This window comes from Lepisma saccharinum, chromosome 27 (genome assembly GCF_977018435.1).
Source record: "Lepisma saccharinum chromosome 27, izLepSacc3.1, whole genome shotgun sequence".
NCBI classification, from domain to species: domain Eukaryota; kingdom Metazoa; phylum Arthropoda; class Insecta; order Zygentoma; family Lepismatidae; genus Lepisma; species Lepisma saccharinum.
The window spans coordinates 44018012-44035801 of NC_139255.1; the positions used below are offsets into that span (position 1 = coordinate 44018012).

General features: G+C 38.7%; 1 protein-coding gene across 1 annotated transcript in view; it reads right to left on the reverse strand.

Annotated features, from left to right (window-relative positions):
• sona (sol narae metalloprotease) overlaps positions 1 to 17790 on the reverse strand; it is a 330966-nt gene that overhangs the window by 201046 nt on the left and 112130 nt on the right. The gene's annotated exons all lie outside the window — the stretch shown is intronic.

The window sequence follows — 17790 nt, forward strand, 5'->3', positions numbered from 1 at the left end:
GGCATCGAGGATGAGGCGCCATTTCCTGTCCGTTCCGGAGTTTGAGCATTGAACCTCTTCCTTGGGTGAGGTGGATCATTCCAGTCGAGACTGTCTATACCGCGTTTGGTAGAACCTGTCCCTCTTCCCGCGCTAGTTGCTCCCTGGATTTTCTCGGTGTTGGGGAAAGTCAAAGCCAGGCAGCCAATTAAAATACGCAACGTCTCAACAGCGTCTACGTAAGCGCCTCTCTTCTGGCTTCCATTCGCTCCTCGCTGCCCCGCAGACGATTTTTTCCTCGTTTCTCATTGGCACCGAAACTGTCGAGCGCTCCCTAGCGCGGGAAGAGGGACAGGTTCTACCAAACGCGGTATAGAAACGGCAAAGCTTTGCATTGCGCTATCTCGCTATTCGCGATTAAAATTATCCGATATGCCATCTGGTGAGATTTTCAGGAACCAGGACCCTTCGCTGTGATGGAGCCGTTCAAAGCATGGGGAACAAAATGATGTTCACAAAGAATCGTAATTTTGTTTTCATGATGTAGAGGTTGTGTTAAAAATAGATTCCTTCATGTACGTAAAATTTACGTAGCGCTATTTACACTGTAATATTGGAACACGCTAGTGTTCCAGGGTTAAACATAACTAGCCTTAAAATACTTTACCACATTTATAGCTGTAAGTGAACAATTTTGTGTCACGGGTGGGACAGACGAAACACAGCCTCCTTACTTAATAATAAATTTATTTTTATTTCTGTGAAGAGAAGGTAATTGTCCTTTGAATACTCTAATAGAGTTGTGGTGGAAACGTAACAGTTCAAGGTGTAAATAATTGTTTTTGGTGTCCCGGGTGTGTCACAATAGAAAACAAAAGTGAATCAAAAAGTTAAAATAAACTAACAATATATAAAATCTCTTCTACCTTCTGACTTAATTATGTATAATGCTTGAATTCTTATGCGAGAAATAACTTCAGATTGTTCACCCACAAGATAGGAAGGTACAGCATTGCATTTAATTTTCAAAATTGAGGTTCAGGGCAGGGTTGTTAAAGGGCCAGGAGCCCATAAATTGTAATGGGTTCTTTTGGGTTCCGCTGCAGGACCTGAATCTTTTTTCTCGCCCAATTTAAATTCGAATTAAGTTGCGTTTTGTTTAATTGAAAGAAAGGTTCCTGAACCGTATTTAAATTGATCTAATAAAAAGGTACCTGGACCGAATTGAAATATTTTACAGATAAAAAGGTTCTTTACGGTCCAGAACCCATTTACGCTTGCTGATTTTCTCTCCTGGACCGGAATTGAATTTATTCAAAGTTCCTAGAACTTTAACAAGCCTGGTTCAGGGGCACTTGCATATAGAATGCCCCTGGTGTTAAAACGACACAGACAGTGGTATAGTGCTAGTCTTGGAAGCAAAGCCAGTTCGGTATCTTTGACACAACCCCAGAGGAAGCCGACCGAGCCACCACTTGTTTTCCGGAGAAACTCTGTTGTCACTTTTGCCTGCATTGCTTAGACATCCATTTATTCACTCCGACGTTATACTCCCAAGGTCTTAATATTGTATAAAAAAATAGCCCAATACAATAACACAACCTAGCAAAGATACCGCAACCTGGCGTTCAAAAATCTCTAAAGAAACTGAATTGGCAACATTGATTTACTCCACGTGGACTTGTCAAGTTCTGTCATTTCTTGGACGGACTGTATTGGCGGGAAAGGTTTCAGGGGACGATTTACGTGGACCTGACATGTGGTTGTTAGAAGGAAAACGGATCTTTCGGAACTTTCTTTGAAGTAAAGTGGTCGCCCAAAGCGCACAACTATACTAAAGTCGTTTTCACGTTCAGAAGACACAATGGGCTCGTATGGACAATGCTTTTCTTATGGGAAAATACGAGCGCGCTGTTGTGAAATTTCTCGATTTACAAATTTAGCTTACGTAAAATCGGTACCTGCAGTTTTGCAGGAAATTTTGTAGAGAATGCGATGGTGAACACCAAAAACTGGTAACTTGCTTACATATTTTTAGATAAATTAAAAATGCAAATTTTCTGTGAAAACAAAGTTTTTACATTGTTTTCATTCCTAACGTTGAAACATGCCGTAAAATTGAAGCATTCATTATGAAAAAAATTGACACTGTTTTTCAATTGTCATAGGTGATGGTGGTGCTCAGAATTTATCAATACTTTAAAGCATATTCGCATTAAAAAATATTCAAATAAAGTATGTGGAGATTTTTTATATTCGTGCAGTAGAAAATGTCTTCGCTGGACATTTTTTGTTCTGTAATTTCAAGTAAAAACTTCCAGCGACAAAGTTGTGGAGAAAATAATGAAATTATTTTTTATAACCACTCAAAGTTTCCCAGAAATATTACTTCAATGCATTTGGAGTTTCTTTTTAACCCGAACCGCGCGCGAAGTAAGGAGACGTTGCCTGGCCATCTTGAGCTGACTCACCGCAGCATTCCGGCTAATCACCACCAAGTTTTCGAGTTGTTATTTTATTTCCATTCAGTAAAAATATTAACTTCATGCAGTTTGTTATAATAGAATTGCAATTACTTAAATTTAATAATTGACAATTATTTCCAATACTGCTGTTGTGAGCAACATTAATGCTGTCGCAAATACACGTTGTTTTTGTTTACATTACTGTCGACATTAATACTTAAATGAAGATCACCTTTCAGTTTCCAACGTACACATAAATTCATAGACACCATATTAACCTTTGAAAGGCTTTCAACACGTGATTGAGTCATTGACGTCATTGACGTCTTATCAGTTCAAGTGGGCCACAACTCATTTGTTTGTTTGGGTTGCAACAATGAACTGTAACGTCCACAGTATAATATTAATAATTACATATAATTACCATTATATATACAAAATATGTAACACCTTCATTGTGAAGGAAGCTCATCATTTCCCGGCGACATGAGCTAGCGCTGTATTGGCAACACTGTGCGGTTTTTCCATAAGCGCCGTTGTGTCTTCTGAACGTGAAAACGACTTTAGGAGGTTCACATTTTAGCCTACATTTAACCTCACTGGTGCTAAAATGCCACCAATGAGGTTAATCGGTGATGAAAATGTAGTGTCCGTCTTTCCTCATTTCCTTCAGGACCATTTTAACACCGTCACCCCATCTTTGTCTTGGGCCTTCCTACAGGTCTCTTACCGTTAGGCTATCCAACATTTTCTTCCGTCCGTGCCTCATGGTCAACTTACAGCATCGTTTTTCGGCCTCCAATAGCAGAAGAGCGCGGGAGATATTCTTGTCTGATTGGCTGTTCCATCCACTTGCTGTGGCATGTGGAAAGTAAGCCCTGTGACTGTCCATAGCGGTGGCACAGCCTAGCCATGGCCAGTTCCGAATCGGCAGCAGATGTCACCTAGAGCACCGTTCCATCCGGGGACTCAGCCAACCTCCGTTGTTCGAATTGGCGGCAGACGTGGAGCCGGAGGAAAGAGGAGCAAGGCGCGACAGATGCACGCATCAACTCGCTGTGACCCTGCGCTTGGCAGCCATATTGCAACTTCCGCTTTACGGAGACAACTTTTACTGAATAGATATTGTAAAACTCAGTGTGGAAAAATTGTAAAAGAACAAATCATATGCCACATTTTTAATATGAGTAGTAAATAGATGAAAATCATTGTAATGTGTGGTTTGCGTCTGCCTTCTGCTTCTGCACTGTGCGCCTGCGCCTCAGAGCGCGGGCTGACACCTGGCGGGAAAAGTGACAACCGTACTGCAAGGGGACATGTAGATTCGGACGACTTCGACGGTACACGAAAGCAACGAAAGAGGACGGGACGGAGCACTTGCATATCCGGACACGGCCTTTGTGTGGACAAAGCTATGAATTACATGGCAATGGTCTAATAATATTTGGACATGAATACAGATTAAGCAGTTAATGGTAACAACATAAAGCATAAATGCTAAAATATATCAGACATATAGATAAATGCTGCGTTACCTGTGTCGTGTCTCCTTGCCTTAACTTTGCTCCACACTAACAAGCCAATAGCATAACTCACAACAGTCCGACAGAGGTAAAGACGATTCTGATGGAATGTATAAGAAAACGACACTGTCGCCGCGTAGGAAATGTCATCGTTATTTATTGCTTTTTGACGGGATGTCAAAGTTTTGTTTTTTAAACTTGTGATTCACCAAAAGTACTCATCAGAGGTTAGTTTCACCGGGGAAGATCCGTCGTTGGCGACGTAATTAAGAAACACCTGACCCTTCAAGTGTCAATAATTACACACATTAGAGTAAACTTTTGCACGCACGACAATGATGACGGAACTGAAATCGGGAAATCCACGAGCAAAAAAGTCCTCTCGTAGGCAGAAGGCTACCACGGTTTCCGATCACCTGTTTGTTCTCTTACATCTTGGGTTCAGATAAGGATTTGTCTATTTGTCACATCTGAGGACCACGCTCATGCTTAAATTTTCGAATAAAGCATTTGCTGAGAATCCTTCCTAAAGAATCATGTTGTTACAGGCAATGTATGTATCTAGTAGATAGACACACCTAGATTTACACATGTCGAGCGCTGGGGCTAACATCTCGTGAGGTTCCTCTATATACAATTTCAGTTATAACTTTGACCTTTTCCTGTGAACACTTGTTAGCACAGCTCGCTACGCTGCTAGGGGTCTCAGGTTCGATTCCTGCCTGGGCATGGGTGTACCTTGCGACTGTCCCTTCATCAATTTCATCATATCATCACTCATCCCCATCGTCGCGATTAGCCAAAGGGGGCAGAAAAGTGACGATAAATAGCAAGAGTCAAATCAAGTTGAGGCCCAATTTGCAAAGTTGTATTTTTGCATTTCAAATATAATTTGTAGCTTTTTTCAAAGCATTTACCTCCCTTTGCCGATGGCTGTAGCCCTCTAAGTCCCTCCCAAATCAGAGTCTGGAATCTTAAGCCTATTTTTTACTACAAATAGGCAATAGAGGTGTGATAACCACTCCCCCACAGAGGCCGGCTCAGATAGGCAGATAGGGACTCAACCAATAGCTTAAAGTAGGCTCCCAACCACTGTGATAGCTGCCACGTGGATGTTACCTCCAGCTCAACCGTAACATCATCATCTCAAAGATTTCTCGTGTTATATACAATGTGAAAGCAACGCCCGACAATTTAATAGATCTTGCTATTAACCACACACAAAGGGAACCCTTCCAAAAGAATCGTATCAGCAGAACAACAACATTTCCTCAATGTTTGAGACAAAAGCTCGTCTCTGCAACCTTCAACGGGCATTAGCTCTTCTTCCTACTTCTTTCTTCTTAGCAATGACTACTCGTGTATCGATGCTACTACCTACATTAATTACACAAGCTCCGTCATAAGAGATTTACAGCTTCAGGACTCTTATGCAACTTACTGGAAGGCCACGTGCATTCTTCTGGTTATCTTACATGATACTCCTGGTTGATTAAAATTTCCCTAACAAATGACAAAAAATAATTCTGTATCATAGCTATGGTGACGTTTAATTCTTAATTTGATTTGGCTTATTTTACTTCGCTCTTCTTTGACTTTTGGCTAATCGCGAAGATTAGGATGAGAATTGATGAATGGACACACAAATAGCACCAGTAGCCAAGTCCGGACTCGAACCCGGAAATTTCAGAGTCGACCACTTAAGGCAAAGAGGGACAATTACGCACCAGTTGTGCATTTATTTCAATATAGTCGGATTGGGAGTATGAATTTCTCTACATGTTGCAAGTGGAAACTGTTTTTCAAGTTGATTAGTAAGCTAGACACGATGTTTGAAAAATATGATTAATAAGTATTTACAGAATCCCATGTATTCCTTATGGGAAATCAACTTCTACTTCAAATTACGGCTAATCAAATGGGAGTTAAGACTTTTCCTACTACTATGACATAGTTCAACGTGTCCCTATTTCGCTCATGTACTTTTCTACGTCATCGGATGTTTAATATTCCCGAGATAACTATTAAAATAATGGTCCCATAAGCCTAATGCATTTCTCCTTGCCTCCTATGGCCATCCTGGCAGTGTTGCCAAACCTGATGTGCATCAAATTTCACCATTAATAGAGCTAAAGATGACTTTTCAAGAAGCTAGATTAACGAAGGCTGCATAAAGAGCCTCCTAGGGTAATTTTAGGTGTCAGAGGGGTGGGGGCGCTGCTATTACCGTAAGTTTTCACCGCCTAGATTTGGCGGCATCACCAATCTCAATAAATTAATGATGCTCGTATGAAATCGAAAATAAAGGATTCCCGGATAACAATATTGCCATCTTCACCTCAGGCACGGCGCTATATAAAAGTAGCTGAGGAGGTAAGAGTGTGTGGGTGACGCAGCCAATATAACAATATCACGTCACGTGCAAAATGTACACTCATGGCCAAAGTTGGTTTTCGTGGGCGGGTGCCACAGTTCACAGCCAAACGAGTGCACGAGAGAGCCAGATCTGACTCCAAAAGAGAGAAGTTGGCAACAATGATCGGCAGCTGTCACAGCGAGAAAGACCTAGGGGAAATTGTTCCTCTCCCAAGTTGACATGAATGAGAATTTATAATTGATGACAGTTAAGGTAAGGACAAAATTGGCCAAATTCAATCAAATTTTGTGAGAGGTGACGATTGAACGGAATCATTAAATATTTTGTCCACGTTACATTATATTTGTAACATTTGAACGAAAGTTAGTCTGGTAATCGATATGAATGTAATAATGTGTTTCAAGGTAGCACAGAAAAAAAAATTGGTTGGAGGAAATGGGCATATTTTTATAACAAATATAACTTGGGATACCTACACAAAATTGTCTTTCAGCGAAATCGATGAAAGTGTTTCAATATGATGGACTACAAATCCCATTGTAAACAACATGAAAAATAAACTTTGCGAGTTTGATGCGTGTAAAATATAATTAAGGTAATTGAGAGAGGCTTCCTGTTCAACTCGATGTCTAGCATAATTCTCGTTGACTTTAAAATTGCCGAATTTCTGTTTAAAAAACACTAACTTGCTGACCAAGGCAGATTATTAAGATATAAAAACACTTAACATGTAACGATTCAACCCTGTATCAGGGTGTTCCTCAGACGAAGACGTTTTAGTTTAGTTCTTCGTCTGAGGAAGACCCTGATACAGGGTTGAAACGTTACATGTTAAGTGTTTTTATATCTTAATAAACTGCCTTGGCCAGCAACTTAGTGTTTTTTAATATGGAAACAAGGCTTAATTATATTACAATTTCTGTTTAAAGGTAAAGCACGGCAATAAAGTAAAAAAATTAGAACTAAACATTTGCTCTTCTAGCAAAAAGAGAGTGTTTACAATGTAACAAAAAGATTTGTTAAGAATCTAAAAGAAATATGTTTAGAATCTAACAGAAAGAGAATGCTCAGAATCTAACCAAAAAATTATACTGTTAAATCTCTTACATTTATTTCAATTTTCATATTTTAAGAACCTTAGTTTGATGTGTCGACTTGACGAGAACGATCTTTTTATCCATACATTAACACAACTCATTTATGTCAATACATTTGTATATTAACGATATGCAACAATTAATTCAAATACTTGATATTTGTAGTTTAACATCCGAAATATGTTCATCCCTCTATATTCCTTCTCAACAAACTAATTCACTGAAATCCAAGTGATCTTTTCAAGCCGAGAAACCGAGTTATATCTCAATGTGTACTTTACCGTGATGAATAGCTTGAACTTCTAATGTTCCAATGTTCCAGGATATTGTTTAGGAAACGCAGTTAATATAAGGGTAATGCCTGGGAGGATTACTAAGTAGGTGTGTATCTATATACAGAGCATTCCCTGACATTCGCTTCGAGACTAGGCGGCAAGCTGCCCGGCATCACCGCTTGTCTTTCCCGGTGAACGGGTCCGCGACAGACGGTAGAGTCGGCTATTACAATTACAGTTTTCATATTGTGTACTAATCTTGACTACAGAATGTGTTGAAAATGATGTCCCTCTGCTGCAACACATTCCTAGCATCTCGTAACGAAATTGTCATTTACACATGCAAGTTCGTCTACTGTAATTCTCCCGATTTCTCGTACAATACTCTCTTTTAACTCAAGGATGAAAACTGTTTTACGAGGTTTAATATAGTGGTCCTATGTGGAACGGAACACTAGGAAATTTCGTTGCAAAACGTCGTCGCACTTCACAATTCCTCTTTCCGAAGTAACACTGGACAAGATAAATCCTTTGTTGTAATGTAAACATTTGTGGTGCCATATTGAGCCACAATCTTCAACACACGGACACGACACAACACAACTTCCGAGTGAGGATTATACTGGCGTCAGTCTGCAACGTCAACAGAAAGGGAAAGAGAGCGAAGGCAGGGAGAGCAAAAAAAACAGACTGTAGCATGCGACTGTCGCGGACCCGTTCACCGGGAAAGACAAGCGCTGATGCCGGGCCGCTTGCCGCCGAGTCTCGTAGTGAATGTCAGGGAATGCTCTGTATATAAAAATGGATGTATGTGTGTATGTTTGTTCCGGCATAACTCTCGAACGTCTGGAGCAATTTCAACCAAACTTGGTACACGTAAGAATTGCAACCTGGAAAGAAATACTGTGGGGGTAAGACACCCCTGGCACCCCTAGGGGTAGGGGTGGGAAGGGGGTGAAATGTAAAAATAATCGAAAACGACAGATATTAGTGTGGAATTCATAGTTTTCGGGGTTGCTAGGATGAATAGTGACACTGCCAATGCGGTTCAACTCCAAATTCATCACCTATCGGCATGGGGGTGAGAGAGGGTGAAAAATAAAATATCAAGAATAACCAGGATTAGTGTCGAATCCATATTTTTCGGAGTCGCTTACACTATAGTTAGAATTCATTATTCTCGTGTGTAATAGAGTATTGGGATAAATAAATAACCGGACAACGCCGGCTAATCAGCTAGTAGGCTATACATATAAAACCAAGTGCGGTCGTTAAAAGTCCAAACTGTTCATCACGAATTAACCATCCTGATCAGTCATAAAGAAGAATTGTACTTTACCAGTTACACAGTTCCATAAGAATAGCGACCACTCACCTAGAAAAAAAGAACAATCATTAACATTTTGAAATTGCATGGAACACGAATAAATTACATACTACTACATACTTGCACAACATAATTCACTTTTAAATATACGTATACATTACAGGAAACCATCTCATGTTAAGGTGTCTTACCATGTCTTATACAGGGTTCAAAATTGAGACCTCAAAGCTCTTTTGGCATGTACCACTGACCAATCAGCCAATGAATCCAACCTATCTTCTATCTGAATTAGATCTTCAGAATATTTATGCGTACATTTTAATTCTTGCTGTCACAGGAAATAGTTCTTGTGAAGAATTTGAGGTACTTGACTTTTTTAACAAATGTATATATTTCCAATTGATGATGTAATGCTTGTTAATTCTGGGTTAAAATCAAGGAAACCACTATAACTATATTCTCTGTACATGCAGAGAGCTTCTACATGTTTGTATCTGAGGTAAGATGATTTTTGTTTCAATATTTGAACACAAAGTTGTCATGGAACCCATTTTGTTTAGCTTGATAAACAAATATTATTCTTCTTACTACAGACTTCTTAAGGAAGGAATTGTTCATTAGTGGCATGCTTAGGTTTCCATACTTTTTTCGTGTTTCTTCGTTTAGTTTCAATCTTGAAATAAACTTGTCATTTTTTCAAGCAAGAAGTCTCGAATACAAGTAACTTGAAAAACAACAAATTTATTTCAATCTTGGGAAGTAGTTTCTCTTCAATTTTGACTAAATTTGTCCAAAAATAACTAAATCAACCTCAAGCTTGAGAACCAGTAATTATTCAATTTTGATTAAATTTTAATAAAAAAAATGAATAAATTCACTTCGGCTTTGAGAAGCAGTAATTATTCGATTTTGACTGCATTTTAGTCAAAAAATGAATAAATCCACTTCAGGCTTGAGAAGAAGTAATTATGCTATTTTGACTACATTTTAGTCAAAAAATGACTAAATAAATCTCAGGCTTGAGAAGCAGAAATTATTCAATTTTGACTAAATTTTAATAAGAAAATTAAGAAATCCAACTCAGCCTTGAGAAGCAGTAATTATTGAATTTTGACTAAATTTTTGTCAAAAAAATGACTAAATTGATTTCTTACTTTTGACTACATAACACACTGAAATGAAATGACTACACGCATGTAGTCAGTTTTAATGAAAATCGGGTCGGTGCTATTTTCAGTACTGGATTTAGTCAAAAGTGACTAAATTTTGCTCGTGTCTGACTAAGTCGTTTTTACAGTGTATACTCCGTCCCAGCTAACTGTGGAGCAGGCAAACGAAAACACGTCTCTGCGCAAGTAGTGACGCGAGACGGCTCCACCAATGAACACGTGAGAGGAACGGAATTGCGTGGAGTGGGGGCAAGCGACTGCCTTCTCAGCAGCGTGCACTACTCCACAGTTAGCTGGCACAGGGTATACATTTTTGTAAAGTTCGGCCGGTGTTCACTGTATGCACATGTAGACCTGTACAGTGTACTGACCCTGTACAGTGTAAAGTGGGATATAAAACACTATGGGTGCAGCCGCCTGTGGCGGAGTGGTTAGCGCGCTGCACGCCAGGGGTCCCGGGTTCGAATCCTGGCCTGGGCATGAATGTTTGTGACTGTCCATTCACCAATCTCATCATATCATCACTCATCCCTATCTTCGCAAATTAACCAAAAGTGGCACAAAACGCGAAGTAAAATAAATTAAATCAAATCAAATCAAAATAAAATAGTGCACTATGTGCCTCCATCGGAAACGAATATGGGACCCCTTGATTACAAGGCGACCACTACGTCATTCGTGACGCCTGTATAAAGGCCTATTATTATTATGAACAATATGTACGAAAAACATTAAAATATCAAAAATGCATAAATTTTCTCGCACAAATATCTTTATCAAGCGTTTACACTCATTTTTTTCAAGGAATTGTAATTGCATTTTGTATTAGTCATCTTAACAAATTTAGGTTTTATTATAAAGCCAATACTTAAATTAACATTTCTTGGATATTTATTTATACGATCCACCAAATATATCTACTCTATCTTCTTTAACAATCTAATGAAGAGTGATGAAGTGGGAATGTTTGCAATGGTTTTACAAACTTTTCTGACTAGATTTATTAATATCACACTCTTTTTTAAACCAAATATAAAATACAGTATTTATTGTTGAGTATTTCTTGAGAAGAAACTAGTTAGAGTGAGTTTTTTCGTAAGATCACTGGCTCTTAGGCAGTTGTGCAGCTTGGAAGCGAGTCAGAATTCCCGAAGCGACCAATCAGCAAGGAAGTCGATGACGTCATCTGAGCCCAGTACCTATCGCGAACTCTCTTGCTCACGTTCCGCGCTGTTGGTAGGCTCACTAGCTGGAACTTGAGATGTTCCAAAAACTAATCTGACTCTAAGTACTATTAGTTTCAAAATAGTGAAATGGGTTGTCAAAGACTGCACTGATGAAGTTCGATGCTTCAATAATGAACAAGTTTACAGAAAAATTCTGTACCCCTTTATTTTGGGGAGTGACCATGATCCCCTCCCCCAACACACATACACACACACACATACCTTCGGAAGGATTCGAACCACAGAACTGCTGATACGAGGACGACAATCCTACCACTGTTGTGCCGGGAAGTCCCTCAATACTATATGGAAAGTACTATTTGTAATTTTTCCCCTTCACTCACCAAGGTCTTTTTTTCGGCGCGTTGGACCTTAAAATTTTTCTGCGGTGGGTGTGGGAAAGAGTTTTTCCCCAGTAATTCAGGAAATCTCTATAGTGTCCTGAAACATAACGTCTTGCGGCAATGATTCTCTAGTATGGATGGCAAGGTCATCTTAAGGTTAGAACTGTCATTATGAAGGCATCTAAGCAGACGATGATTTCAACATCCTGCATTTCACCTCATTTGTTATATATTGTTATTCGCTATCATTATTGTTCCAAATAACCGGGAATAACGTATTGTTTAGTGTCTGCAGAATCAGGACAAAAGATACTGAGAAGAGTGATATTAACAAATGGAAATACGCTAAACGCAAGTCCTATTCGTTAGTATCGTACCACCGTCATTAAGAAATCTCTGTTCATATGTAGAGCATACAACTCTACGAAGCTTAATATGTACAGTAAAACTGCGTTAATCCGGACCCCGATAATCCAGACTTGGCTTAATCCGGACAGGCAAAGGGCAAAAAAAAAAGCAGAATGCAAGGTTTTAAATGTGGCTAGAAGTCAAGAAGAGAACTTTCCAAAGAAAAGGCAGTCAACCACTGATGAAATTCTTTTTCCCGCAGACTTTGTAGTGTACTGTATAGTGTAGTTAGGCCCATGCCATTTAAATACACCATAATAAACGTGTTTTGTTGCTATAAACGGAGTTTTAATGCACTTTCTACTGTTGATTGATTGATTGATTTGCTGTTTTAATTCCAGTCCCGATTAGCCTTAGTGTGCATAAAATGGACTTAAAACACCAAATCAATCAATCAATCAGTACAGTACCTGCACTGGCGCGAGTCTCCCTTTATAGCAAGAAGGATCCGAGGCATGTTTCACGAAAGAACATATATCCTCGCGCGGTATGCAACACGCTGGCTTGGCGTGTGATTCGGATTGCATAACTCCAAAGATTTGCCCTTTACTCAATGGTTTACACGTGTATTCCAAGCCAACTTTTGTTCGAGTGTGTGGACCGTGATTCGAACCGTGACCTCGCGTAGAGGAAGGTATAGATCACAAAGGTTTCCAAAGCAGTGTGTGGATCCTTGAGAAATATCTGACGACCATGAACATGCATCCAATCGCGGGTGGAATGGAATTTTCGTAACATTCGCAGATGCGTAGAGCATGCTTACGCAATGGAGGTAATGTTTAATGGCGCATCCGAAGACATCAGTGATTAACGACCTTCCGAACTTAACGATCATTCTGTCTCTAACACCAAGGAGGTTGAGGAATCTTCTGGGTCGTTTATTCATCTTTACAACACTCGGATTGTTGCCTCCCGCGGAGGCAGAGGGTATCAAATATCAGCTGCCGCGGTTTCGTCTTACAACTCACATTCTCTTGAGTGCGAGGGCTTGCAATATGGCCGTCGTTATTTTCGTCCTCCAATAGCAGTTAAGCACACTACTTAAGGGCAAATCAGGATTATATCTGTCGCAAATTAAGTCAGAGCTGCGGGATACAAAGTTGACGGAAGAAATGACGGCCAAAGACCATCATTCAACTAGTGTTTGCATTTACCGTAAAATTTACAATAATCTACCGTTAAAATTCAACAGTATGCCGTTTTAATTTAACTATACAGGGTGGTGAAAAAGTAGGTATCCAGTTGTTAATTTGAAATACAGTGGACTCTTATTAATTCGAGCTCCAAGGGGCTACGAAAAAATTCGAATTAACCAGAATATATAAAAAAACACGCCAATAAAATAACACACTGTATTCAACATGAAACTGCATTAATATGCTAACAGTACCCCTTAACTTACAATTGCTATGTTTTATCCATATCTCCATCCAGGAACAGTACACTTATTGGAATATTCGCATCACGTGATTCTTTTTCATTCCTCTTTCTACCCCTCTAAGCACTTCAACTTTCTTATCTAATGTTAAGCTACTGTACGCACCACGTTTCGACACTGTGACTCCACTAAAAAACACAGACAAATGAACCCTTCTGTCCGGCTATCCGCTCCCCTCTCAACTAGTTTATGAGAGGGTGAAGGTCACATTCCTACAAACAAAAGCTCTGGGGATTGCAGCTGCCCTCTCTTACCTGCCGTCAGCACATCTGTTAACCACAGAAACAACCTTTTCAAGAAGAAAAGGGGGACGACTCATCTGTTGGAATTTCTTATGTAGCAACCACTTTGGTCTTTCTTGGAAAGATTTATGTTAAATTATTGGAAACCTGACTTCGAATTATCCAAATTTAACCTTCAAAATTCAAATTAAGTAGTCATTTTTAACATTGTTTTAGATAGGGGTTTCAAGGGGAATGTGCTTTTGTTCGAATTATCCAATAATTGGAATTAAGCCAAGTTCGAATTAAAGAGAGCGCACTGTAATGTGTAACTGTATATACTTTTACACCACCCTGTAGATAATGATTATAAACTGCTGTTGAGTGGGCCATCTAGAGGAGCAAGGGGACAGTTGCCCCACTTTTGCAGGTTTTTTGTCCCCCGCACTATGGCCTCTTAATGCTAAACCTTGTCTACCAACAGAAAATAAAATTTCCTTTCCCCTCCCCAGGTTAAGCACCAAAGCGGCCATAAATATACATTTTTATTTTTTTATTTTGAGTTGCATTCAAAAAGTATTGAATAATTCAATTCATTTTATTCATAATATTTATATCAATTTATTTTCTATTTATAATTATTAACTACTATAATTGTAATAAATTATTAAATTCTAACAATTTTATAATAAAAAATAAATCAAAAACTAAACACTGAAAATTCAGTAAAATTACATTAATTAGGTTAACTAAGTAATGACCTCTACCATTTTCTTTACTGTAGTTGGATGGCAGCGGAAACCGACACTGATGATGAGGTGGGGGGGGGGGAGATTACTTTGTCCCCTTTGTCCTCTATGTAAAGACCTGAACGTATTTTTGTACTATAAACCTAAGAATATAAAATAGGTATTTTAGTCAAAATCTGGGCTCCAGTTATTATTTTTTTCCCTTTGTATGTACAGAGTGAGTCAAAAGTCCTTGACCACCCCTTATAAAATGAAAGGGAGTGTAGATTGCAGCAATTGGTCATGGTAGTAATATGTCAGGCCTAAGGGGAAACTTTTTGGTGCATATCATGACAACGTCCGCCATCTTGGTGACCGCCATCTTGGATCCAACTTTATTTCTTTAAATGGGAAGATGGGCATGTTGGGTATGGTTTTGAGCTAGAATTTCACCAGGAATTCAGTGGTGAAGTCAGATTTATGAAAACTCTCATGTAGCCAAAGTCGACGAATTACAAATTTGGAAACGGGACACACGAATTTCAGATTACATGGCTTGAGGTATGTGTATTTTCTGTGTATGGAGTTACATATTCTTACATAAAATGCGTATTTACGAAATTTGTATGGTTTTCGTTGAGCAATACAGATATATTTACAGGACAAACATTCTAAATATGATTCCTTCCAAAATTCTATAATTTTTAATCTTAAAGTCACCTTACTATTATTTAGATTTATTTTAAACCATGCAAAACACTACATACCCAAAAAACTATGGGTGCACCTATCACGAATAATAATTCCTGCTTGTTTTGGTGCAAGTCACTATTTCAAATAGTGCCCATAACGGAATTTCCAAGTTATTCACTCAAACCTACAAAAATATCACCGGAGTGAGGTAAATGACCGAAGTCTACGAAAATGTTATTGCGTACTTTAAAATCGTTACATATTTCGGTAACGTTTCTACATAACTATGTACATACTTCGGATATTTAGCTTCATAATAATCCAGGCACAAGTAGTGACCTCTATGGCCGAAAAATTTCAAGTGTACATGATACGTTTAATGTCAATATTATTATACTATTAAACGTATTATTATATTTATTAATAACTTAATAATACTCAGTGGTGAACGATGAGACTCGGTGAAGTACACAGACTCCTCTCAGGTACAGACAATATTCACAGCACAGAGAAATAAAACCACACTACTGCAGTATGTATAAACTGAAAGGGTTTATTCTTTATTTATTGCAATTATAATGCAAATATACTTGAGACGAAGGCGAGGATTTCGCTTTGTTGACGAATTGACCCAACTAAAAACGCATAAACTCAATACGTGGCTATCGGCATGCCTATGATCACATAGACCTAGCTTGCGCCCCGAACTACCACACCAAGAAATATGCAATAATAAATGAGCCAATATTTGCTCTTTAGCCTTTTATTTCCAAATTAATCCTTAGGCTAGCTTTATCATTTAACGTAGAATGGTTGCAGTATTGTGCATAGCATCAATGCATGGCTATCGGCGTACTTATGGTCGCATAGGCCTAGCTTGCGCCCCGAACTACCATACCAAGATGTATGCACAACACCGAGGAGTTCTTTTTAGGTTTTTAGTTTAAAAGCTTCGCCGATCCGTGGCGAAAGGGTGATGATTTCTTACGCGATATCCTCGCTTTTATACTATTTCGAGAACACAGATTCAAGTACAGATGAATCACTCACTATCTACAGAAAGATGTACCAACAAAACTAACATCTATACATGTTTAGAAATACAAATTCACATAGTCCAATCTCGCAAACATGAAGATACATTAAATTACCCATAATGTAGCATAAAATACAATAAACAAAATATATACGTTACAAACAAGGTGCATTATTACATATAATAACAAAGAAATTACGCTTTCTTTCACAAAAATAAATATATTAGTGACATATTTTCTACTGGTGACGTCACATAAAAATATGGATCATATCATACAGTCATCGTCAATGACTTTGTTCCAACACAGGAATGTTTATGACTGTATGGTTCAAGTCCTGATTGGAATGCCACTTTACTTCAAAGAAAGTTCCGAAAGATCAGTTTCGCTCTGACAACCATGTCAAGTCGACGTGGAGGCCAGTAGATCCCCTCAAACCTTTCCCACCAACAGCGTCTGTTTAAGGAACTGACAGCTCTTGTGAAGTCCACGTGGAGTAAAGGAGATGTTGTGGTTAACTGTGCTAGGTTGTGTTATTGCGTTGCGCTTTTTTTCACAACGTCGTCGCAGTTGGATACCAAACTGGCGTTCCAATCAGGACTTCAACGTTACAAGATAAGTGCCATTCTAGCCGAAGGATTGGACGATAGATTAAGGCCTGTGCCTTGGCCACTGCTCATATATCAAGTCCGTTCGATTACACGAAACACCAGCTCGCCTTTCTTGACTTACAAATTGCAGGTTTCGAAACGTAGGAACAACTGCTTTCACAATGCTCTTGAGAAAACGACATGGCCATTTTCCCAGATGCGGAAGGGAAAAGCGGGTGGAGGGGTGGGACATGAATTTTTGAAAGCTGAGCGGTTGAGGCAAATGTAAATCCATAATTTAGGGGGAAGGTCGATTACGAAGAATACGCACCCGAGTGTGAAGGTGTCCACGCATGTAGGTAAAAAAGCAAACTTTTCTTGGTTTCACTGGACACTGCCGAACATGTAACATACTGTACAAGTTATCGGTAATAAAAGCAACAGATATGTCTACCGAGGTGAAGCCTTTAATTCTGTTATTCATTACTAGGGCTAAATCACCAAAATATGCCAAATAAAATATGCTCTTATGACCTAAAATTTTACAAAATATGCACTATAATTTGAAAAATATGCCTTTATAACTGGACTGTTTCGAACATCAATATCTAATCTGCTGAGATATTTTCACATACGTCCTATTTTTAGTTCAATTTATGGGCCCTGAGTTTGCAATGCACAATGAATACTTTCTCTAAATTTTCAAATAAATATGAAAAATATTTTGCTACAGTCCAAAAAAAAACTTGAAAATGACTATATTTCTTGAAAATGCAAACATATGCTGAATATGACCAACAATCCATCAAAATATGCTATATCACGCAAAAATGGCCAAAATATGCCAATAAAAAGCGCCTTACCTTAGTTAGTTTCATCATAATATGAATTTC